Below are 25,380 nucleotides of genomic sequence, written 5' to 3' on the forward strand. Positions count from 1 at the left end.
TTGAGACTCCAACCAGCATGTTCCCCAGAACCTGAAAAGCAAAGTGAAGCCAAGAAGCCCAAACCCGCACAATGGGAAGAAGCAGGAAGACATCACACAGCCTCTTCTGGAGGGTTCTGTGTGCAGACACAGGAGATGAGTAAAGGAGCACACAGGTAATCAGAGATAAGAAACATCCCCTGAGAGGCCCAAAGACCTTGGGGCTGGGGAGGGGTGGGCCGTTTACAGACTGTGAGAAGGAGAGAGGAGAGAAGAGCCGAAACTGAGACTGAGGCGAAGAAGGGCATGCGAGGAGCCCCGACGATCGGGAGAAACACATTTCTCACGGATTATATAAAAGAACAGAAGCGAGCAGGGAAGTAAACGGGGCTGCAGCGAGGCCGGGGGAATAATTTAGTTCTGCAAAAAATACACTCTGTAGAAAAGGCAAATGAATTCTTTGTTCCTTGCTGCGTTCGCACAGGTACTATTGTGGGATTTTTTGTCACATACCTCTTGTCCCAGATACCCGGTTTCCAATAAAGGGCTCTGCTGTGGCCACCGTTAATTAAGTACAGGTACAATGAATGGATGCCGAGTACCAGACGGAGAAAAGCTAGCACAGTAGTCTTGGGAAAGGTCACCCCAAGTTATACAAGCCCTAAGAGGACAATTGGCCCTGGCCAGGTGACTCCATTGGTTGGAGCATTGCCCTGTACACTGGAAGGTTGAGGGTTCCATCCCTGGTCAGGGCACATAGCGGGGTTGCTGGTTCGGTCCCTGGGCAAGTCACATGCAGAAGACAATCGGATTGCTGTTTCTTTCTCACATGGATTTCTTTCCCTCTCTCTCTCCCCCACTTCCTCTCTCTGTAAAAATCAATAAATAATATCCTCAGGTGAGGACTAAAAAAAGAATTAATTTCCCCAGGGGTGGGCGGTGTTTATAACCAATTCCAGGACCTAGCACAGTGCCTGGCACACTTGTAGGAAGGAGTAGCTGGGGAGTCAGTGAATCATCTTATAGCTCTTTCACCCTTTCTAAAGCAACCAAACCATTTTGGTTTGTAAGAATAGCACTTCCAGAAATAGCCAGGGTGTCTTGAAAAGTCTGTACTAACCTGGCAATGAGGGGCAGGGAGTGGAAAGTGGGGGCGGGGGGTGGTGAATTGATAAGCTTCAAGAAGGAGAAAAAGTCCATCTCCCTTTCAGGCCACGTAGGTCAATTTCAAGGAGAAAGTTTCCTATACGAGTGTGTAGCACAACCCCTCCACTCAATCAGATTGAAAGGAAAAGGAAGGAGGCCGGAGAAACCCAGAGCCAGGGGGAGGGGAAGTGATTTTTGGACTCGGAATTCACAATGAGATGCATCTGAAAGAACACGAACTCCCTGTCAGTTTCTGGCAGCAGAGCCAGCTTCCTGCTTTGTTCATGGCTTGTATCATGGACTCGGGAAATGCAGGGATTTGAACCAGATGATAACTCAATTACTTCAGTGAGATAAAATGCCCAAACTCCACGAAGGCGCCCAGAAAAGCGGCGATGGAACGACAATGTCAGGTGTCTCCTGAAGAGCCGGTTGACAAACCTCCTGATGTTAGAGAGAGAGTCCCGCCCACCCCGGCTCCCTAGCAACACTCCTCTGGAGCTGGTCACACAGGCCAAGGCAGATATCCCACTGCCTCTAGGCACATTAATACAAATGTGAAAATAGACAGTGGGAGTGACAGAGAGAGGGATAGGAGTCACTCGGTAACCGGAGGTGAGACAGGCAACCCAGGACCAAAAAGGCGGGAAGGAATGGATTGGTAAGAAGGAATTAGAATGTAGAGAATTGGGCCACTGAAAGAAAAACCTGCATCTTACGTGACTCATTTGTTGACTACTGCCGTGAAAGGTGGTCCCTAACACCCCCAGTCAGTCCCTAGGGAAATGCTCTCAAGGAATTCAGGGAGCTGGAGAAAGAACGCAAATGCTACGGGACAATAATTTCAGAGGAAGAAGCAGCTACAGCAAGAGAGAAGTCATCTTTAGACTCTGAGTCACGATGTTTGTACCCTTAACACCATTCGATGTTCTAAAACTATATATGAGTTGTATTACTATATAAAGCATATACAGGGGTGGACAAAAGTAGGTTAAATTGCCAGCCATCATTACCTAAAAGATAAATCATAAGTGAAGGTATGAAATAATAACAATAATAACGAGACAAATAATACAACAATTAACAACACAAAAGTAAACTGTGTTGCCCGTGCTTGCAACTGTAACCCTCCTTTTGCCCACCCCTGTGCACGCGTGTACTTGAGTATCCAAGGCGCTCTGCAGGCGGCGACTGGCTGCTAACTCTGCTGCTGCTTTCCATTTAGTTAGCCGTTGAGATTCTGCCCTACGGGCCAAGCCCTTGGTCTCATTATTATGACCAGTCCTGACCTCAGACAGGATGTATTTCTGGAGCTACGACCTGGCCTTCTGGAACAAACCAGCAGGTCATCCAACTATACGTCCACCTCTGGTCGTGCACCCCCATTTGGATAACTAACTTCCTGTGTTATTTAAAATATAAGATTGTGCCCTGTGCCCCAGGACTGCTAATAGGTTTCGACTTTGGGAACCCTTTGCCTGAGCTGCCTGGCACAAAATATTGTACAACTGTCAGTTTTCAGGCCTCGCCCCGTAAACCTCTCTGCAGGACACTGCCGACCTTGTCCTGTCCTGGGGGATTTGTGACCTGTTACTCCACCTTTTCCAGGGCCGGAGTCTGAAAGCCCGTTCTCCCCATTCTGTCCCGACCCCAAACAGGCATGGAGTGCAAAGGCTCACAGGCCTCAGCAGCAAGTGACAGAGCCCACAGGGAGGTAGAGGCAAGCACCAGTGCCTGTTTTTGGTGAGAAGGGGCCTGGACACAGGAAGCAGAGGGTGAGTGTAGGGAGGGAAGCTGGGTGGCCCAATCAGCTTTGAAGACCTTGTTTCAGAAGTCACAGTGAGTGCAGGGGGAGAAAAATACAGGGGAGAGAGATGAGAGGTGGCCATTCTTTTTTATATATTTTTAAAAGATTTTATTTATTTTTAAAAACAGGGGAAGAGGGGGAGGAAGAGATGGAGAGTAAAGTTGATGTGAGAGAGAAATAGCAATCAGTTGTCTCTCACATGAGCCCCGACCAGGGTCCAAACCCGCAACCCAGGCATGTGCCCTGGCCAGGAATCAGGACGGCAATCTTTTGCTTTGAGGGATGATGCCCAACCCACCGAGCCACACCAGTCAGGGCAAGGGAGGGAGCCATTCTTTACCCCCAGACACCAGTACCCCGGACAGTGGCTGGGCCTCAGGGACAAGCCCTAGTCTGAGTGAAGGGCTCTGGCAAGAGCTGCAGGCTGTCGGTTGCTGAGCCTCTCGGCCTGGAACAGGGATACAATCCCAAGCTGCAGAGCTGAGCACCAGGGAGCCCTGTAGATCAGGAAATGCCTCGAGGAGAGCAAAGCTGCCCAAGGCATTCCCCGCTCCCCCACCTCCCACCTTGACCTTTTCCAGTTGGACCGGTCCGATCTGATTTTCTGAAACACAGCTTCTCTCAGGTCCCTCCCTGTTAGGCTCTTGGTCAAATGCTGCTTCTCACCAGGTACTTGTGTATTCAGCTGCCCAACCTGGCAGCTGTCACAAATACCCCAGGGACAGGACAGCGTGGGGCCTCCATGGCCAAGGTCGGGAGTGTACTGCAGAGAGATTTATGGGGCAAGAATTGAAAGTAGATGGTTATATTTCGTGCCTGGAGGGCTGTCGGAGACTCTTAAGGGAAGCAGTTTCTCTGTCGTTTTGGGAAGGGATGCCCAATGACGAGGCGCCAGTGGAGAGAGGATAATAAGAGCTGGGTCTTGATGAGCTGGAGAGAAAGCGACAAGCCCTTCATGTTTCCTGAAGTTATGGGTGGTCAGTGGTTTTTCACAGCCTGACTTGTCTGCCCTGATTTATTCATTTCTTCCACACACGTCTGTTGAGTATGAGCTACATGCCGGGCCCTGTGCAGGACAGACAGGACAGAGTGGTGAATCGGTAGCTATCTGTGGTTCTGCCTCCCAGCAATGACAAAGCAACAGACAGTGCAGTAAAAGGGAAAGTGCAGCATGTCACAGAAGCACAAGCAAGGGACATAGAACCCTGGCTTTGGGACCCCGCAGCTCTCAACTGCCGGTGTTCTCTCCACTCAGATTGGCTTCTTCCCATTTCTCTGAAGGCGTCCTACAACGTTCTTGGTTTCAGGCCTGGGATTACACTGTCACCCAGCCTACTCAGGGTTCACTAATCCTTTAAGGCCCATCTTCTGGGTCCAATTCCTCCTGAAGAGCCGTCCAGTGAATTTGCACTTTTGGGTCCTCACCCTGTTCCAGGGCTCTAAACATGCAACAATGGTAGACAAATATATTTTTAAAGAAACTCAAGCATAAATGGCCATGCTGAACAACAAAATAAATCTTTTTTTATGAACCGAAATCCAAAGAACAACCCAAGGCCATGAGCAAGGTTGAAGCGGTGGGCTGGGAGATGTGAAACAGGCACAGGCTGTGAAATGTTGGTGTCTGGGGTGGTAATGGGGACCCGCCTCGTCCCGTGAGAGGCAGGGGAGAGAGTCAGTTTCACCGAGTGAAACCAGTACTTTTGTGGACTCACCACCCATGAAAGAAGGAAAGAAAAAGGATGCGATAGACCCCTGCCTGGAGCAGTGGGGCATATGGAGCTGAGGATCTTGGAAAGTGGGACATAATGAATTTCACCTTGAAGCAGGAACGCAGGTCAAGCAGCCCACTGGGTTGATAACTAAATCTTTTGCATTTCAATGGAGCTGCTATGAGAGAGAGAAAGAGAGAGAAGAAGGAGGAGGAGAAGAAGGAGGAGGAGGAGGAGGAGGGGGAGGGGAGGAAGAAGGAGAAATAAAAATAAAGGCTGGGTCAGAACAAAGCAACCACAGCATTGTCAGAGCCTGAGGGAACAAAGAGAGAGAAGCAATAAAACCTCCTACCCACCATGTGCCTTCAAACCCCAATCCCAAACCACATGGAGGAAACTGAGATGAAAGAGATCGATAACTAGGAGATATATTTACTCCAGATGAAACGACAATAATATGAAGATGCCTTTAAAATAGTTATGTTTTAAGATCCCCAAAGAGATAAATGAAAGAATAGCACCCATAAAAACAAGGACAAGAAACTGTGAAACAAAATCAATGAAACAAAAACAGGTGGATATAAAAATAACTAATTGGAAGTCCCGGGGCGGAAGGGAAATAAAATCATTGAAATAAAAATCACAGTGAGTAGGATCAACTGTAGCAGTTGGACATACTTGACCAGCTAATTAAAGAATGGGAAAACAGCATTGAGAAACTGACCTGGAATGCGGCACTGGTGTGAGAAAGAGGTCATCACAACTGTGAAATGTGGGGTAGAAAACACGGCAAATAGATGAGGTGACTCCAGCAGGGCTCTAACAGGGATTCCTGAACAAGAGAAGGAGGTGTCGGCACAGAAGTCATACCTGCAGGGACCATGGCTGATAATTTTCTGAACTTCAAGGCAGATAAACGCATACAACTGGTGCAGAATGGATAATTTTTTTTAAACGCCTTATGTGACCTCGTTCCTTACTACCTCCCTGAGCTCATCTACCATGGCTTTCTTTCCCGCTCATGTTGCCTTAACCAAACGGGCCTCCTTGCTAATCCTTGAACCAAACAAGCCCACGCCCAGCCTAGTGCCTCCGTGTTTGCTCTTTCTCTGAAATGCTTTTCCCCAAGATAATCTGTATGGCTCACTCTCTTTGGATTTCTCTTCTGGTGTTTCCGTACCTTATCTGTGAGACCTCCCCGACACAGGCGCATAAATATTTGCTTAGTAATGAATGACTGAATGGGCGGATGAATCAATACTCTCCCTTCTCTGCCCGGCCACCTCCCCACCCACACGGTGAGGGGCTGGCACAGCGTTGGGCACATGGCTCCATGATCAATTAGTTTTGATAAGTTCCATGCACAGCCCAGTCTGTGTCCTAAAAGCTGGCATCCTTGTGTGCATACAAATCAATATTTAGTGACAGATACATTCAATCTTTTTTCCCTATAGTTTATCACTCTTTATAATAGAATAATTAAATTTTGGAAAGTTAAAAGGGGGCCTAGCAGTCATTAACTTCAACTTCCACATTTTACACGTGAAAAATTGAGGCCCGGAAGCTCAGCAGAGCCAGGACTAGAAATCAGGCTGTTGACTCCGAGCCCGGCATCCTTATTACTGCACTACCGTATTCTGCCGTGTATAACGCGCACTTTTTTGCCCAAATTTTTGAGGGGAAAATAAGGATGCACGTAGGTAGTACCTGAAATTCCTTGTATCTGTTCTTATGTTTAGTAATTATTTGCTACATAGAATTTCTTGTACCACAATGTTAAAAAATGCTGAAATTCCTTTATAATACAAAAAAGCAACTATCTAAATATAAATAAATAAAAAATGGAACTATTAAAATGAAAGATTTTTTCCCCAAATGTTTGGGCCCAAAACGTGGCTGCGCATTATACATAGCAAAACACAGTACATGTGTTCTTTTTCCTACTCGCATTCAGAGAGAAACTGGGTCAAAAAGAATCCTCTTCCTCCAGCAAACACCTTCCTACCCTCCGTGGACAGATGCGTTGTTTCTGGGCAACAATAGTTTACCGCTACCCGCTTTGCAGAAGGTGAGGCTACCAGGTGCCACTTCATTTAAAAATGTAATTTTGACATATTTGTATTTCTCCAGCTTCTTGTCATTAAGAGCCTATAATTAAAATAATTAGAAGAAGACTCTTGCCTGTTCATCAGTCTCCATTTCAATAAAACATTTTAAAATTCACAGTCCAAAGCTGTTACCTTATTATTTAAGCAAGAGTTCCATTATATAAATTGTCACCGCTGCACTGCCAACCAGTTATTTATAGAAAAAAATCTGTTAGCTTCTCCCTGTACACCGATGTCACTCTGTGCTGAAGTGACTGAAGAAATGACAGGAGACGGGAGATGGGTGGGCTTGCACCCCTCCAGCGTAACTGGGCTCTGGAAGGCTTCCAAAGCCGCTTTGGGAGGCAGCGCTCGTCAAGAGGGTTGGGAAGGAAACAGTTCCGCAGCAGTAATAGAATTCGTGGCGCTAAATCTTGGGTGTCAGGCCTACGTATATACACACACAGACGTATGTGTGTGGTGCTGCTGTGATTCAGGCAGGCTGCATTCCAGTGATTCAGCGAGGCTCGGGACGCTAAAAGCACTGCAAATGTTGCCCCTCTAACAAATTTCTGTGCTAAGGACTCTGTTCTGTATTTACAGGAAGCCTCGGGCAAGAGCGTTTCTGGAAGACTCTTCCCTTTGCCTTCCCCACAGAGGTAGCCTTGGCACGACCTAGGATAGTCAGGGCTGGAAGGCCACAGACACAGGGTTTATAACCGAGGCCCCGTGTTTATTGGATGACCTTAACCCCGTGAAATGCACGCTTCCCAGGGGCCCTATAAGCGATGAACTGCTTTCCAGAGACACGATCGTTACACAACTACTAAGAACGAAAGCCCGCGTTGGAAGAAATGATAATATTTTTAGGAACCAGTATAAGATAAGCATCTCAACTGGGAATTTACAATAGTTTTTAAAAGTTATAAGCCTTTCTCTGGTCCTGGATAAAAAGTTGTATGAGAAGACTATCAGCTGATTTCTCAAAAGAAACCTTACAGGCAAGAAGGGGCTGGAAAGAAGTATTCCAAGACATGAAAGGCAAGGACCTACATTCAAGATTACTGTATCCAGCAAAGCTATCATTTAGAATGGAAGGGCAGATAAAGTGCTACTCAGATAAGGTCAAGTTAAAGGAGTTCATCATCACCCAGCCCTTATTATATGAAATGTCAAAGGGACTTATCTAAGAAAAAGAAGATCAAAAATATGAACAATGAAATGACAACAAACTCACAACTATGAACAACTGAACCTAAAACCCCCCCAACAATAACAAAAATGAACCAAGCAAATAATTAGAACAGGAACAGAATCACAGAAATGGAGATCACATGGAGGGTTATCAGCGGGGGAGTGGTGGGGGATAGAGGGGGAAAAGGTACAGGGAATAAGGAGCATAAATGGTAGGTAGAAAATAGACAGGGGGAGGTTAAGAATAGTATAGGAAATGTAGAAGCCAAGGAACTTCTATGTACAACCCATGGACATGAACTAAAGAGGGGGACGGTGGGTGGGAGGGGGTGTACAGGGCAGAGGGGAATAAAGGGGGGTAAATGGGACAACTGTAATAGTATAATCAATAAAATATATTTTAAAAAAGAAAAAAAGTTGTATGAGAAGTTTGTGGAATTGGTAGAAATATCAAGGAAAACACAGAACATTTGACGTTAAGTCCCTGTGGCCGATAGACTTGAAATTGCGCCCCCACAAACCCCTATCATCCACTTCCTTCTGTAATCCCTTCCCCTCGACTTGGGCAGGAGTATTGGAAGCAATGGAATAGGGCAAAGGTGGTGGAATGTCACTACTGTGATTCTGCTACATAAGACTGTAACTTCCATCTTGCCCGCAGACTCTGTTGGCTCTCCCTCAAGGGCTTCAGCTGAGTAATCTGCCTCGTGGAGAGGCTACGTGGCACTGGCAGCAGCCTGTGGATGGCAAAGGCCCCCAGGAGCAGAGGCCCCCAGGAGCGGAGGCCCTCAGTCTAACAACCTGTAAGGAACTGAACGTCGCCAACAGCCACATGTACTTGGAAGTAGATCCTTGCCCGGCCCAGCCCTGGACGGGACCCGATGCCTGGCTGGCTTGACTACAGCCTGCTGAGAGACTCAGAGCAGTGGGTCCCGCTTGGTCGTGCTCAGGCTCCTGACTCACAGATGCGTGGGGGATGTGTCAAGCCGTTACATTCGTGGTCATTTGTTGTGCAGCAATAGACGATTATTACACTCTTCAGTGCTAGAGAAGGAGAGGTTGCAGAAAACTGAAAAGAGCTTAGGTAGCCCTGACCAGTGTGGCTCAGTGGGTCGGGCATCGCCCCTCAAAGCCGAGGGTCACAGTTCAATTCCCTGTCGGGGCACAGGCCTGGGTGGCAGGTTTGGTCCCCGGTTGGGGAGCATGTGAGGCAACTGATCAATTTTTCTCTCACACATTGATGTTTTTCTCTCTCCCTCTCTTCCCCTCTCTCTGAAAATAAATAAATAAATAAATAAATAAATATATATATATATATTTTTTAAACAAGAGCTTAGTTAACACGGAGCCATGGGTCTGAGTCCCTGCTCTGCCGTTTGGTGTCTGTGAGACCTGGGGTGAGTTGCATTTCTTCTCCAAACCCCAGTTTCCACATATCTCATATGAAGATAATATTTCCTACCTCATGGGGCTGTGTGCAGGTGGAAACCAGATATGGTATTTAGTAGCTTGCCTGGCAGATAAGAAATGTTTTGTAAATGCTATTCATCGCCACAGACTTCACCTGGAAGAGTTATGAGGTTCACCCGGGGGCCTGTGAGCATAGTGTAATCACCGGCCAGGTTGGTTTTGCTGGTTTTTCCGTTTCTTCCAGTCAGGACTTCATGTTCCAGGGGGAAGGAGTGACCTTCCATTCATTCCTGAAACGGTTTTACTTTCATGGGTATTATCATAAATATTCTCTTCTCAATATGCAAGACACGCACCTAATTCCTTTTTGTCCGGAGAAAAACTAGGGAAATATGGGAGTGATCCTTTTTCAAGTAAGGAAACAGATGACATTCCCTCAGTGACGTGGGCATCTGGCCTCAGCCTTGGTACACGAGGCAGCTCGGCACACGAGAGGGACTTCATTAGCTGACTGAGAGCACTGAGCTCTCAGTCACAAATTTCCAGCAGGCTCCTCCTTCCTTGGTTGGCGTGAACATGTTAGAAATTGTGAAGCCTTTATTCTCCACTTAAATGGCGTGAGTAAATGCAGTAGCAAGACACTTCAGTCTCTAATGAAAAGGTTTCTGAGACTCTGGGCAGGCTACACCTATCAGTTAAAAAGAAACTATAATTTTGTTTCCATGCCCTGCCTTTGTGACTCAAAATCAGGGGAGCTTTTATATTTTAAAGTAGTTGGGTTTGGAAAGCCAGGAGAAAGGAGATCTGTTTTGCAATCATGTGGTGGCTATCTGCTCCTCAGGAAGGCTGAACCGGCCCTTTCTCCAGGAGAACGCAGCCCTTTCCTTCAATGACCAGCGTACAAAGGTGCTCTTTTCCATCCCTCTTCCCTCCACCCCCAAGCTTGCCTTTCCATTTCTTACAGCAGCAAAGCAACACAAGTATATTCCTGCCATCACTTTGTGTATGTATGATTGATTGGAGGATCTGGGTTCGAATCTTGACTCTGCAGCTTAGTATTTTAATCATTACATCTTGCAAGGTATGATAAATAACTAACACCCTCAAAGGATGCAATGAGCTAAGATATGTGCAACCACCAAGCTCAATAATTTGTTCTTGCTACCTACACATATTAGGGTACACCATCCGTTTCAGGGGAAAAAAGTGTTTTAAGGCTTCTCTTTTTCTGTGTGGGCTGCATTTTCCTCATGTGTGAGCTACAAGCTATCTAGCACGATGTTTGGAGCTGTCCACTCTGTTCAAGTATACTGTAAGTCGAAAGATTTGCTCGTGATTCCTTTTAATGGAGGTAATAGCTAACGTTTTTTTAATCATCACCCAAGGATTTGTTTGTTGATTTTAGAGAGAGAGGAGGGGGAAGAGAGAGAGAGAGACATGGATGTGAGACAGAAGCATCAGTCAATCACCTCCTGCACACACCCTGAACCGGCAAACGTTATTTTTTTAAAGGTTTTATTTATTTATTTTTAGAGAGACAGCAAGGGAGGGAGAGAGGGAGAGAAACATCGGTGCAAGAGAAACACTGATAGGTTGCCTCCCTCATGCACCCCAACCACGGAGACTGTGGGGACCGAAACTGCAACCCAGGCACGTGCTCTGAATAGGAATGGAGCCGGCAACCTTTTGCTTTGTGGGACGATGTCCAACCAACTGAGCCACCCAGCCAGGGCCTAACTTTCTTTTTTAATATATAATCTTTATTATATTTTTTCCCATTACCATTTAGCTCCCTTAAACTCTCCTCCCCCCAGCAATCACCACTCTGCTGTCCATGCCAGGCCTAACTTTTAATTGAGCACTTGGTATTGGCCCATGCTGCACACGCATAACTCATTCAGCCCTCACAGTAGCTCCACGATGAAACTGAGGCCGAGAGGTGCAATAACTGGCCCGGGGCCATGCGGCTAGATGGAGTGAGGACTCAAACCCAGTGATCTGAATTCAGTGTCTACACAACAGCAGCACCATGCACCTCGTGCAAGTGGTCAGTTCTTGGGCACTAACCCTCTGAGCCAGTAGAGCCAAGGAAGTGGGAGCCACTTTGCGAGCGGGTTATGAGATGCAGCTGGGGTTGCTGGTGCAGGTGCTATCACGCCTTGGTTCCCAGAGACATGTGCCCTGACTTTGGGGGGAAGATCCCCATGCGTCAGTGCCAGGCTGGTGCACACAACGAGAAAGTACTTGCAGGAAATATCGCGTCAGCCTCCCTGACCTTGTAGTCTCACTGAGATCTTCAAAGGCGAGGGAGTTCTTGGTGGCAAGGAATAACTTTAACTCCCATTTATGATAAATATATTCTTATGTGAAATATACGATCAATTATAAAGGAAACTGTTTAAATGGTATTGCCACTGAGTACCTTCAATCTCCACAAGCTTCTGAAAAATTGCATAACCCATTTGAGCCCCATCATAAATAACAGGCTTTATATAGTTTTATTTTCCTTTGGAATCACTGTGATCCATGAGCTTTCCAAAGCCTATGCCATCCAAAGCATCGGTAATAAATCATAAATATTTATAGCACTTAATCATGAGGCAGCCAAAGAACTAAAGAAGTGTTATATTATTCAGCATCTCATTAAGCACCCAGCATGCCTATAAGCCAGTGGCGAGGTCTGTGAATGGTTTCTTTTGTCGCCATTGTCTTCCTTCCCATCTATAGGAAAAGGAGATCATTAATGCTCACATACATTTGCTTCCGCAGTGGCAGGTGTGGACCAAAGTCAATTAGACAACACCATCCCTGATGCCCTGGAAATATATAATTTCACACAGCAACAAAATGCATCCTCCTTGTCATCCCGTTACAGAAGCAAGAAGGGAGAGATGGGAGGGGGGCTGGGAGGGGGGCGGGAAGAAGACAAACGATTGCTGAGCCTCCTGTGAGCTGGGCAATAATAGTTGGAACATCACATTTACATTACTAATGACTGTACTTCATTCCCATTCTTGTATCTGCTTTGTTTCATTATTTCTGAAGGCAGACTAATCTGTCAGATGTGTTACTCAGTACACAGGAAGAACTAACACTAGGATCCACGTAAATATGGAACGGGGGCTCCCTGAAGAGCTAAGATTCTCACCACTGACTGTGTTCAAGTGGAGCTGGGGGCTGCTCTGCCAGGAATTTTGAAGAGGGGATTTCCTATTAGGCAAGATGACCAGGATCACATCTTTGAGACAAAGATGCAAACCTCCTTTTCCTTCTCTACAATAGAGGTTTACAGTCTAGAATGCCCACTTTCCCAGATAGGGAAAGATGGGAGTGGCCATGTGACCAGTTCTGGGCAATGGCGTGCTAGCAGAAATCTCCATGGAGGGGGTGGGGGAGGCTTTTGAGAAAAGGTTTGAGAAGAGACAGACTCGTTGGAACCCTGCTAGACAGCTGGTGGGATCGCACCATAGTTCAGCCACTCGGGAAAATAATTTGGCAGTTATCAAAAAGCTAAAGCATAGAGTTACCATATAACACCGTTATAGAGCAATTCCACCCCTGGATCTATACTCAGGAGAATTGAAAACATGTTCGCATAAAACTAAGACACAAATATTTGTAGCAGCACTGTTCATAACAGCCGAAAAGTAGGAACAACTCAAATGTCTTTATATCCATGTGTTATATCCAGAGAATGAACTATTTAGTCATCAAAAAGAATACAGTACTGATATTTCCACTCAACGGATAAACCTTGAAAATATTATGCTAAATAAAAGAAACCAGACACAAAAGGTCATGCATTGTATGGTTCTATTCACATTAAATGTCCAGAATGGGCACAGAGACAGAACGTAGATGGCGGCTGCCCAGGGCTAAGGGGAAGGGAGGGGGGCATGGGGACGGGCTGCTGACCGGTATGGGTTTCTCTTTGGAATGATGGAAATGTTCTGGAATTACATAGTGGTGATGATTGCACAACCTTGTGAATATACTAAAAACCACGGAATTATACAGTTCGAAGGGGTGAATTGGATGGTATGTGAATTATACCTCAACTTAAAAAGAAAAAAGCGACAGACTCAGTGGGCCTGCCAGAAAGGCCCTTTGCTGGTCTCCCTCACTCCCCTGCTCTTCCTTCTGGAAGGCGGATGTGAGGTGTGAAGGTCAGCCGCCATGTCGAGACCCTGAAGACCAAGGCCACTTGCCGGGGGGTGGGGGTGGGGGGGCGCGGTGGACAGAGGTTGTCAGGACCCAAGAAACCTCATACTTGTTTAATATGTTGTTTGTCAGCTTCTCTGGGGCTGGTGGCTGAATGCAGTCCCCACTAATATACCTCCCAACTTTAAGCTTTTATGAAAAGCAATTACTGTTGAAATGGAAAAGAATCAAGTTATGAAATGCAGTGCCCGGAGAGACATAGAAAAATAGTTCTTTAGAAGGTGCAATTTAAAGAAGATTTCCCATTTTACAGAGATATTTAGTACTTGCATTATAACAAGAAGTGGTTTCAAGTTGAAGTTTATGAAGCTGCATTGTGGCACAGAGTAATGACAAGTGAAATATGTCTTTCAGGTATCTTTAAGGAAAATACAATAAATATGGATAATTATCATTATAACTGTTCTATTAAGACAAGCTGTGCCGTCAAAGATGAAGAGTCTGTTTTTGGATGGTTTCCAAAATGCCTGAAAGGAAAACTCGTAATGGTGAATCCTTGTTATGTCTCTAGATAAGATTGAAGACATTTAAAAACTACAATTTGTTCAGTAATAAATAGCCATAATTCGAGTGTGAGAGGAGCCATTAGGAGTAAAGGCAGGATAAAATGTGCTGACATAAATAGTCTTCTCTGAGAGATTAGCATGTTCTAGTGCCATTTGAGACCAAACTTTCTGAAATCTGTACTCATTAATTCACCATCCACTTTCCCGTGCTCTTATTGACTAGGCAGGCGTCTGAACCACCCCTGGTTCCCCGGAACCACCCTGTCCCAACGTTAGAAAATTCTGGGGCTCTGAACTTTAGAACTGTCGACAAAGTGAACACACCGTCCTCAGAGTTACTTAAGTTAGCGTAAGCAAAGGAAACCAAAGTCTGATTCCTGGGGTGGCCATTCTCAGAAGTCAGTCAGGTAAGAGAAAGGCAATCCCCGTATCTGGCACTCGACAGGCCTTTTAAACTGACAAAGACTTTGTTAAAAGGCTGAAAAGTTAAATTAACCACACGGTTGCTTGAGCAGATAATTGACAATTATATCACAAATTAAAACAACTGGATGAATCCAACAACAACATGAATTCTCAGACCAAGACAACTTTTTAATGCCCTTCCTTGAAGTTTGGGGAAGAGCGAGAAGGAGACAGAATATGATAATATGGTTAATGCCCCCAAAACTCTTTTGTTGTTTAGACCCTGTCTCAGTGTTTTTATGGTGGTGCAGATGGCTCATCACTTGGAATCTGGACTCTTCTTCACCTGTCACGTGTTGCGTCGTGCGCATTTCGGCTATGCTCATTTGGTTTAACTTTCGATGGGTGTGTCATCTACCGATTTACAAAGAGCAAACAAGAACATGTGGGAAGGCCCTGGTTGGTGGGCTCAGTGGGCTGGAGCACCGTCCTGTACACCACAAGGTTACAGGTTCGATTCTTGGTCAAGGCACATTCCTAGGTTGGGGGTTCGACCCCCGGTTGGGTTGTATGTCGAAGGCAACCGATTGATGTTTCTCTCTCACACTGATGTTTCTTTCTTTCTCTCTCTCTCTCCCCCAATTCTCACTCTAAAATTAATAAAAAAGAAAACATATCCATGAGTGAGAATTAAAAAATAACTGTGTGTGAAAGCCCTTTGAAAAGTCCAAGAACTTATAGGAACTTAAGGAATTGTAATGATGATGGCATTATAAATGATATCTTATATCTAATTATTATTCTGTGAATCTTTTGTTCTCTGACCGCCGTAGGTGTGTCAGCTCCAGAACCGCTCTCTTCTCCAACTTCTTTGGATAAATACTCAGCAAAAGGGCCATCTTTGATATAAAACTGTAAAACCGTGGGTAGTAATTTTTCAGGGACTAAAAATAAATTTTTTAAAACCTACAGCTTCTGCCCTTCTTGCTTCCTTCTATTGAAACAACACGTCCACTCATTATATTCAACGGTAGCTTATTGCCCACCGGCTGAGTGCACAGTTATTTGACAGGGGTCCTCAAAGGTCAGGCAAGGATATTAGCGAGTCAGGGGCTGTTTTCATCAAGCTCTGGTTGGCTTCCTAGGGCAGATGCGAAGGAGGGAGGAGCAATGCCTCAGAGGCGGGAGGGCAGCGCTGGAAACGTATGAGAGCCTGCTTCCTAAGTATAGGTAGACGACATATGGAATTCCTCCAAGGCTTGAAATACTTTTCTTTAGGGAGGAAAAGAGAAAATAAATATGCCAAGCTGTAAAGGAGACTTTGCTGAAGAAAATAATCACAATAATTAGTCCTTGCATCAAAACTGTACTGTGGAGAGCTTCTCGGCTGGAACAATGACTACCCCCCACCCCACTGACCTTTTGAGAAGCATCATCCTGCCGTTACATTTCACGTTCATCCCCCACAGCGCAGCCCCCACTACTTTCAAGGGCTCCAGTGTGACGCATGCTCCTGTGCTGAGATACGTTTATAAATACACACAGATGTGATAACCGGAAAGTCATTAGACGCACATCCAACTGCTACAGCTACCTTAAAATAGTGCATTTCTGTTACATACTCTTTAACGTGTGTGATGTGTTGTTTTCCATTTTTTGTGTGTGGGCGTGGTTTGTTTTGAGCTTTTCTAAGAAGCACTGATGTTGTCAAGAAGGCCTCTCTGGGAACTCGGCCTGTGCCCCCTGCTCACGCCTGGGAAGCCAGAGCTACCAGCTGGTGGCAGGACTCAGGGTCTGTCCCTGTGGGACATAAGGACAGATCACTGTCCCTTCACCTTTGTGTCCTCCAGGCCTCACACGGCCGGGTCCTCAAGTCAACCTGGGTGGTCCTGAGAGGCCACAGATCATTCCTCCCACTGGGGACCTTGTGTCCTTGGGGTGGAAGGTCGCTAAAGTAATAGTAACGTCCAGGGGGATAATGGCTACTCTCATGATGAGTTGAATTTTAATATTTTAAAGAAATTAGACTAATATTAAGGCCATTAAGACGTAGGGCCACATTCAGGGAACAAATGTTAGGAACTTTGGAAAGGCACTGAATCTTCAGAAGGAGAGACCACCTTTGGCAAAGGCCACACGACTCCCGTGCTCTTTTTTCCTTAGTTATGGGATGTTATTATTCTTCTGTTTGCTATGACATTCCCCCTCCCACCCACCCCCTCACCCCCTCTGTCTTGTTAGTCAACTCTTCTTCCTTTCCCTAGCTATTAGGAAAGATCTGAAGCTCACAGGGTTAGGACATGGAAAGTGATTTCCTAATGTGCCAACTTCAAAGGAACTTTGAAATCTCCGAATGTGAGATGCAGCCCAGGGTTAATCCACCAAAGCACCATTTAGTGGCCTGTTCGGGTTTGTTTTGCTAGGGCCTTAATAAGCAGTCAAGTAGCATTCTGAGAAACACATTCCTCTGTGCTATTACACTAATCTTTCTCTCCGCAAAGGTGTCATGTTTTATAACACCGAGAGCCCAGCAAACCCACTATTTTCATTTCTGTCTGCCAGCATTTATCATCTTTAGTTCACTTCCTTGCTCCCCTAGGATCCCAGCTTGGAGCTTCAGATCGTTCCTTCTAGCCACATACCTGGCTGGGTGATGGGGTGATGGGACCACCTCTTTTCCCTACCTGTTATTCTTTCTTACTCCTTGAAAGCAGAAAGAATGGTAGAGCAGGCAACAAAAAGAAACGGCTGCTACAAATCCCACTTTAAATACGTAGGCTGCAGGGATAGGAGGAATGGCTGGTTACGCCGGCTTCAAAGGGAGTGAGTACACCTCTTGACCCCTCGCCACAAAGAGCCCTGGGTGGTAATTTCTCTGTCGGCCATTCTCCATCTGGGCCACATAGCCTTTCAGGCACGTGTGTGTGGACCAGAGTGTAGGTGTTTGCATGGGGGAGCGTGAGAGAAAGACTCCTTCTTTCCTGTTCTGCATGAAAGAGCATCTCTCCAACAGCTCAGCTCTCATTATATACGTAAATTCTCCTGGCTGGAAAATACCATCCTTTAAGTTGTCCCAGGTCCTTTGTACAAAAACCTCCACAACAAATTATTTTCAGAACTCAGTGTCAGAAAAGCATTATTTCTCCTCAATAACCGGCCTGTTTGCTTCTCCTAGAAAAAAATAAGTTACGCAGTTCATCATACTGTTCTCCTTGCTTTGGTTATAAGAAGCTAAAATTTTGCATGCAAACACTATTGCTTTTTCCTTCCATGGTTTTGCTGAAATATAATTTTCACCTCTCTTTCCCCTCCTTGCCTTTATTCCTACTAAATCCAATAGACCCGAATGCTATTCGAAACCAAAATTTGCAAAGTTTACAATAAATAAACTAAGAATAACAGTAATCATTCATATGAAATGCTATATAATATTTATCTGTGTAGTTTGCAGTACAGACTTCTTACCTTCATCATAATTTCTGCCCTGTGTCCTGCCAACCTTTTGCCCCAGACCTCTTTTTTTCTCCCTCTTTTTTAAAGCACCAGTGAATCAGAAGGGGAATCAGTGTCTTCTTTGGGTCACAGGATTCAGCAGGTTTGCACAGTGGGAGGTTCTGAGAGAAGCACGTCACGATGAAGGGAGTGGTTGCTTTTCTACCTTCTTTTTCTCGTTTTAATTTCCTATGTAGAAAGCACATTTGCTTCATTGAAATTGGTATTAACCATGTTACAGATGAATTTTCTGCATTCAAATTTGAACTCTAGTTCTCAGAACTGGGCATTTGTGGGCTGTTTGCCATAAATCTCGTGTCCTTAAATCCTTAATTATCGGGGACTTTCTAGATTTCAAATATTCTGATTCTTTTCTATGAAAGAAAGTCCCAGAAGTTCCTGGTAACTTGATGCCCACCATATGTCTCACAAAACACCTCATATACTTGGTCACAAGACAAAAACCCCAGGTCAACCTCGGCATCCTGATTTGGAGTTTAGAGAATGTGGCCCCCAGAACCCCAGTTTTTAAAAGAGACGTGTTTAGAAGAGTTTGGAGAATGTACTTTGCTCTAAGAGGGCGGCTCCCACCTGCTGCTGGGTCTCCTGCGTAACACAACCCTGGCATTCCTAATTACTGACTCCTAATGTGTTCCTTCCAAGCCCATTACTGGATAACGATCACATTCTTCCCCGACATAGAATCATTCCAAGAAAGTCTGGGATCCAGTATAAGAAAGGTATAGTCCGATGATAATAATCCTGTCTGTACTATTCGTCCGTAATTAGTCCATTCACAATAACGATCTTAGAGTAGTTTGTTCTCGTAAGTCTATCTCTCGGTATATAGATATATATTACTATTTCCATTTTATCGATGGGCAAAACAGTGGCCTATCCAGGTTGCTTGGTGAAGTCTACATCCCCTTCACCAGTGCTCTGCCTCTGCCACGTGAAAAAGCAAGACACGGCATTTGTATGCCCTCTCGCTCTGCATCTGTAAAGGTTAGCTAGATTAACATGCCCTACGCAACACACGAGCTCTAACCATGGGTGTGTGTACATAAACGAACAGTCACATACCAAGTAGCTATTAGCCTAGATATTTGAAGAAGGGCACTCTAGGAAGAATTTTTAAAGCTAAGCTGCAGAAGCTTTTATGCAACAGTCCTCTTAAAATTCTACAAAACTATTTCAAATTGATTAGGTCACTATAGCATACCACTGGGAACACAGATGAAACAAATAATTTTGCAGCGCTCAAGACCGCCCACGCGAGAGGGGCCCGGGCAGCCGTGGAGGCAAGCAGCGAACCTTGTGTCAGGGTCTCCATACAATCAGTAACATCTGCACAGAGAACACAACAAAACAGGTTCTGAATTTGCTCTTGTCTGCAGTGTCTGAGTAATTAGCTCTAAGGTAATTCTTGGTATTTGTGTAAGATAGATGTAGAATCAAAAATGACTTGAAGAATTTCAATTAAAAAAAAATCCATTCCTCATCACGGGTCCTAGCAATGGCATTTTCCAGAACAGACGTGCACCTGGTGTTTTTGTCAGTGGAGGCCATGGGGAGAGGAAAACCACCCACTTTCCGGAAAGTCGGCAGCGGTGGCTTTGCCTCACCGTGAGAGTCAACAAGAATCAATGACACCCGCTGCCCTGTCCTTGCCGCCTGTTCTCGCTCATCATTTTCAAGATCTTGAACCTGTGGTTGCATCAGAAGCCCTTCCCTTTCCTCAAAACGTCCATTCCAAGAATGTCTGCTCTGGCTCCGCCCTGTTCTTCCAATGCCAAGTGCCGAAGTTGGGGTTGTTTGCCTTTCGAATTCCAGGACTCACCTGGTAGAGATGAAGCTCTTGTTGCATTTTTGTGTTTGTTTGTTTGTTTTGTAATTAAGATTAGTTTCTATGTTGTACAAACATTCTTCTCATTCATTCAAAGAAATGTAATGGGCTCTTCCGGCAGGGGAGGCCTTTCCTTCCCCAAAGGTATGACCTGTTTGCATCTTCAGACCCCGGAGAGCGGCATCAGCCTCTGCTGGCTGGTGGTTACTTATGTCCATTACTCTTGGCCCAAGTCTATTTACCAGGCATGAGATCCTCCCCTTCAGACTTCAAACATTCCATCCTTAACCCCACATAGCCCATGTTAAAATTATCAAGATGATTTTATTAAGCAACTACTAAGCTACCCCAGGGATATTGCCAATGACGTAGACTTTTTCCCTAGAGGGAAATATTAGTCTTACCCTTGGGACCTTGGAACAATTTTTTTTCCTTCACAAAGTAAGGATGGCCTCTACCCTTGACCGCCGAAACAAGACCGTGTCTTTAGGAAACGGCGGAGTGTTTACATTAGGGAATAGGAAGATATTTGAGAAGTAGAAGTTTCACACCCAGGAGGAATTTATTAACTAGATGGGACAAAGACAACACGAAAGTATCACATGAACAATTACATATGAAAGTACAGAAACTCTGGAAAGGAGGAAGCACCAGAGGAGCCCTCTAGACCAGGGGTCAGAAACTTTTTCTATAAAAGGCTAGACAGTAAATATTTCGGATTTCATGGGCCACGTGGTCTTTGTTGCAACTATTCAACTCGCTATTTTAGTGCCAAAGCAGCCATGGACAATAATGAGTATGACTGTGTTCCAATAAAACTTTATTTATAAAAACAGACAGTGGGCCACATGGAGCCTGTGCGCCACAGATTGCTGATGCCTGTTTTAGACCAGACTCCTCCCAATGCCGAAACCTCTTTTGTAGCACCCAGACCATTCTATGTGGTCCAATACCTGGAAGTTTTCCTCATACAAAGCTATCCACTGCGTCTCTCTAAAACTCCCACCACTGTTACCACCACCATCTCCGGGCCTGGACCACGGCAGTAGCCCCCTGACTAATCTCCCAGGTTTTGCCTTTCTACAATCTATCCTCTGCCCAGTGTCCATGTGAATAATTCTTATACAATATAAGTCAAATCAAGTCCTTCTTCAACACAAGGACCTTTGATAGTTACCCAGAACATATATATGTATGTGTATACATGTATCTTTTTTAAAATCCTCACCCAAGGTTATGTCTTATTGATGAGAGAGAGAGAGAGAAAGACATCGATGCAAGAGTGAAACATTGTTTGGCTGCCTCCCATACGCACTCCGACTGGGATCACACCCACAACCCTAGGTGTGATATTTAGAATGAATCAAGATGCCTTACGTTGGCCCATAAGGCCCTAAATACCTGGTTCATGATTGTGTCCCCAAGCTTACTCGTATTTCCTGGTTCTCACGGATCTGCGACCACACTAGCCTCTCGATGCTTCCCAATATGCGTGGGCATTTCCACCTCAGGGCCTTTGCACTCATTTTGATTTCTGCCTGGACTTTCTTCTCCCAGCTGTGGGGCTCGCTGGCTCCCTTCACTCAGGGCCCTGCTCAGATGTCCCTGTCTCAGAGACGCCTTCTCCCGCTGCTTCATCCATTGTGCTTTATACTTCATTTTACTTTTTAACCCATTTTACTTTGTTTCAGAGCACCCAGCACTATCTCACATTTTATTATAAATATATGTGTGCAATTTTCTTGTATTTGCTTCCCCACTGCGTGTCTGTTGTACATTAGTAGGAATTCATGCGCTTTGCTCACCATTATATCCCCAGCGCTTGGACCAGTGGCTGGTATCTAGCAGGTATGCACTGAATATTTGTTGAATACATGACAGACGTGGCTTTGCTCTCTGCAGTTTCCAAAAATACATATGACCCACATATACACATGAAGGCAAGCTCCACATTCTCCCTCAGTCTCCCGGTGTCCGGGGCTGTATGCCTTTCACATCTGTGACATTTGGCATTATTCCCTTAGGCCCAACAATAGATCATGCTCCTTAAGTGTTGACCTTGACTCCTGCCAGCGCTTGCCCATCAGATTACATAAATCTGCCCCTGGCCACTCTGGGACCCACTTTCCCAGGTCCAGTTTGATTTTGGGGGACTGTCATTCCCTGAGATTTTCCTGGGCACTTGTGAAAGGGCATCAGACAGCTAGTGTGGGGACATGTGTCCATCCTCTAGGCTGCTCAGCATCCGAGCCCCTTCTTGCATCTGAGGAATCCCCCACCTTGTGAAAAAGAGCCCCCTCTTTGTCACAGAAGCTGACATTTCCATACACTCACTTTCCCAGTCATCCTCACAGCAAGCCTGCGGTTGCAGGGTCTGGCTTCCCCAATCAGATACTCTGTTGCCAACCTTCACAGCAGAAAACAGTGAGGCTAAGAAGCAGTAACTGCCCCAAATCCAGTCTGGTGACACTGTGACAGGGGCGGCCATGACAACCCATTTCAGAGGCAGCGAAGGCAGAGAGTCTAGTGCACCCAGCACTTGACTTCTGACTCACTGTATGACTTACTTGTATATCGTGTTTACTGCTGACTGTGTCAGAATGTTAGCTCCATCGGGAAAGGGATGTGTTCCTGTGTTCACCTGGGTGTCCCAGGTATCCAGAGCAGGGCCTGGCACAGAGTAAGAACTCAATGAATACTTATGAATGAACGCACGCTGAGCTGACATTCTTTACCCTATCAGACTGACCGAAAAATGAGTAAGTCTCATAACTCAAGGTTTATCAGTGAAAGTATGGGAAATAAACATTTACATATTGTTGGTGACATTGTAAATGGCCTGAAACATCTTTTAGATCTCAAATTTAATAAGGTTCTACATCTAGGAAGTTATCCTACACATGTTCACCAAGCTCTTAATTCAAAGGTGTTCACTGCAGCATTATTTGCAACAGCAAAGTATTGAAAATACTTTGTCAATCCGTAGGGTACTGGTCAGTATGTTATTATACATATAGTCAAAGAGAAGAGCTATATGCGTTGACGTGAAAAGGTTTTTAAGACCAGAGCAGTGTGATATGAATAGTACCTAGTATAGTGTGCAAAGACTTTAATTAAAAACATTCAGAAGGGTACGAACAAGAAACTTTTTACGGTGTTTGCTGTGGGGAAGGAGGGAAGCTTGAGACTGGCAGGAAGAGGGAGATTTTTGCTTTTGTGTTTTATGCTATTAGACTTTTTCTTGTATGCATGTCCTTATTCATATTTTTAAAAGCAAAGAAAATTAAGGTGTTTGGTTTTGCTTGTTCTTTATTAATGAGTATACTCTATTTAGGAAAAGATGTGAAATGGACACCCCTACGTTACCAGAGGTGTTGTAAATTGTTGCATTTCTTTGGAAAGTGTTTGATAATATGTAACAAAAGCGCTAAAATATTTACATCTATTTCCCCCTCACCTGAGGATATGTTTATTGGTTTAAGAGAGAGCGGAAGGGAGAGAGAAAGAGAAACATCATTTGGTTGCCTCCCATATGCGCCCTGACTGGGGATCGAACCTGCAACCTTTTCGTTGTACAGGACGACACTGCAACCAATTGAACCACCCAGCCAAGGCTATATCTTTTAACACTGTAATTTGTTTTAGATATCTAACTTGAGGGAATCAGTCCCATCTATGCAAAGTGCTTCATACATAAAGGTATCAATCAAATTATTATTTTCAATGTCCCCAAATTGGAAATAATTTAAATCTTCACCCGAGGACATTTTTTTTCATTGCTTTTTAGAGAGAGAGGAAGTGGGGGGGGAAACATTGATGTGAGAGAGGAACATCAATTGGTTGCCACCTGTCACGCACCCTGACCAGCGATCGAACCAGCAACATTTGGTGTACGGGACAACACTCCAACCAAATGAGCCACGCAGGCCAGGGGGGAAATAATTCAGATATTCAATAATATATTAATTGAAGTGCATCTATAAGAAGTTAATATCTAATTATAGTGATAGTTACAGATTTTGTTACAAAACAAACATGTTTAAGGTATGATGCTAAGAGAAAAAATAGATTCCCTGTTAGACACAGTGTACAGAATGATTACAATCATATTAAAAGATATTCCTAAAAAAATACAATAAAATGTTATTAGTGGGTAGTAGAACTTTTTCCTACTCTAGATCTCTATATTTCTAAGTCTTCTGTAATAAGTGATTATTATTTATAGTGGAAAGCAGCTATTTTATAAAGAAAGAAACAGGGCACATTTGGCATGATTTGTTTGTAATCAACCTATTTGAACATTAAGTTAATCTACCAGTTTAATTTCTAAATTAAGTGCCCACTCACCATTTCTGAACGTTGACGACAGCATTTTGCCAAGGCTCAGTCATCAAACTTGTCCGTTTTTATTATCCAAAGACGCCAATTACTCATCACCAAGTGCCGCTGATTGTGTCTCCCAGACGTTTATTGACATCGCCCTCCTTCCCCCACCCCGCTTCCCACTACCGACCCCGCTGAAGCCTCTACTTGACCACACTCAGCTCTCTTCTCCCACTCTGCCGCAAGGGTGGTCTTTTCACAGCACTGATGAAACCGAGCGTCCTTATGACTTCGGTTACACGGAGCTTTTAATTCTAGCTCCTTCTGTCTCCTACCAGGGGTGGGCAAAAGGAGGTTAACAGCTGTGAGCGTGTGGAACACAGTTTATTCCTATTATCACTTATTAATTATTTATTACAACTGTAAACCTCCTTTTGCCCACCCTGTGTGTGTGCGCGCGCATACATAGTATATTATATATAGATATCATATTATATATACACATGAGAGAGAGAGACCCACCTAGCCTTTCCCCTGGACAATCAGCAACCCCTGAGGCAGCAGGAGACAGTAGCGGGGACCTGACGAGGGTCACAAGGTCCAGACCCCTCCTCCCTGCCCCCTGCAGGCTAAAGGGAGCATCTTGACCGAAGTTATGTCTCAGCTTCCGAACCCTTGGATTAAATGATCTCCTGGCTACCAGACAGCAGGAAACGAACAGATCTCACAAACTTGCCCTCAGACCTGAAGATATGATCTATTACCCTTACCTCACCTCTGACCAATCAGCTCCCAGCATGACCTGGACCCCCCAACCCAGGGGGTGCCTTGTGATCCTGCCCTCTACAATCTGTAAACTACATGCCATCAGGGAGTTCGGCTTTTGAGCATTAGCTTCCCGTTCTCCTGGGTGGAGCCATTCGTAAAAACACGGCCACTGTTTTCCCACTGCAGTCCTTGGGGTTGGAGTTTGGCTCTGCTGGTGCTGGGTGGACCAACTCTGTTCTCCAACCCTGGCCTGCGTGCGACTTACTTGCCTAAGCCCCTCCGTGTCTCTGTGGCTCCAGAGCTGTAGGAACTCGTGTTCCTGGGCAAGCCTGCAGGCGGGGTCCTGTGAGCTGACCTGTCGTCACAGCCCCACCTCACTTCCAACTCGAAGAATGCAGAAGTGCGTGTTGTTCCCTGAGCTCACACGGCCACTGCACGCCTCCCTAACTTGGTTCCCGTCACTGCTTCCGTGTGGACCCCACTC

The sequence above is a fragment of the Desmodus rotundus genome, chromosome 12, assembly GCF_022682495.2.
Source record: "Desmodus rotundus isolate HL8 chromosome 12, HLdesRot8A.1, whole genome shotgun sequence".
Taxonomy (NCBI): domain Eukaryota; kingdom Metazoa; phylum Chordata; class Mammalia; order Chiroptera; family Phyllostomidae; genus Desmodus; species Desmodus rotundus.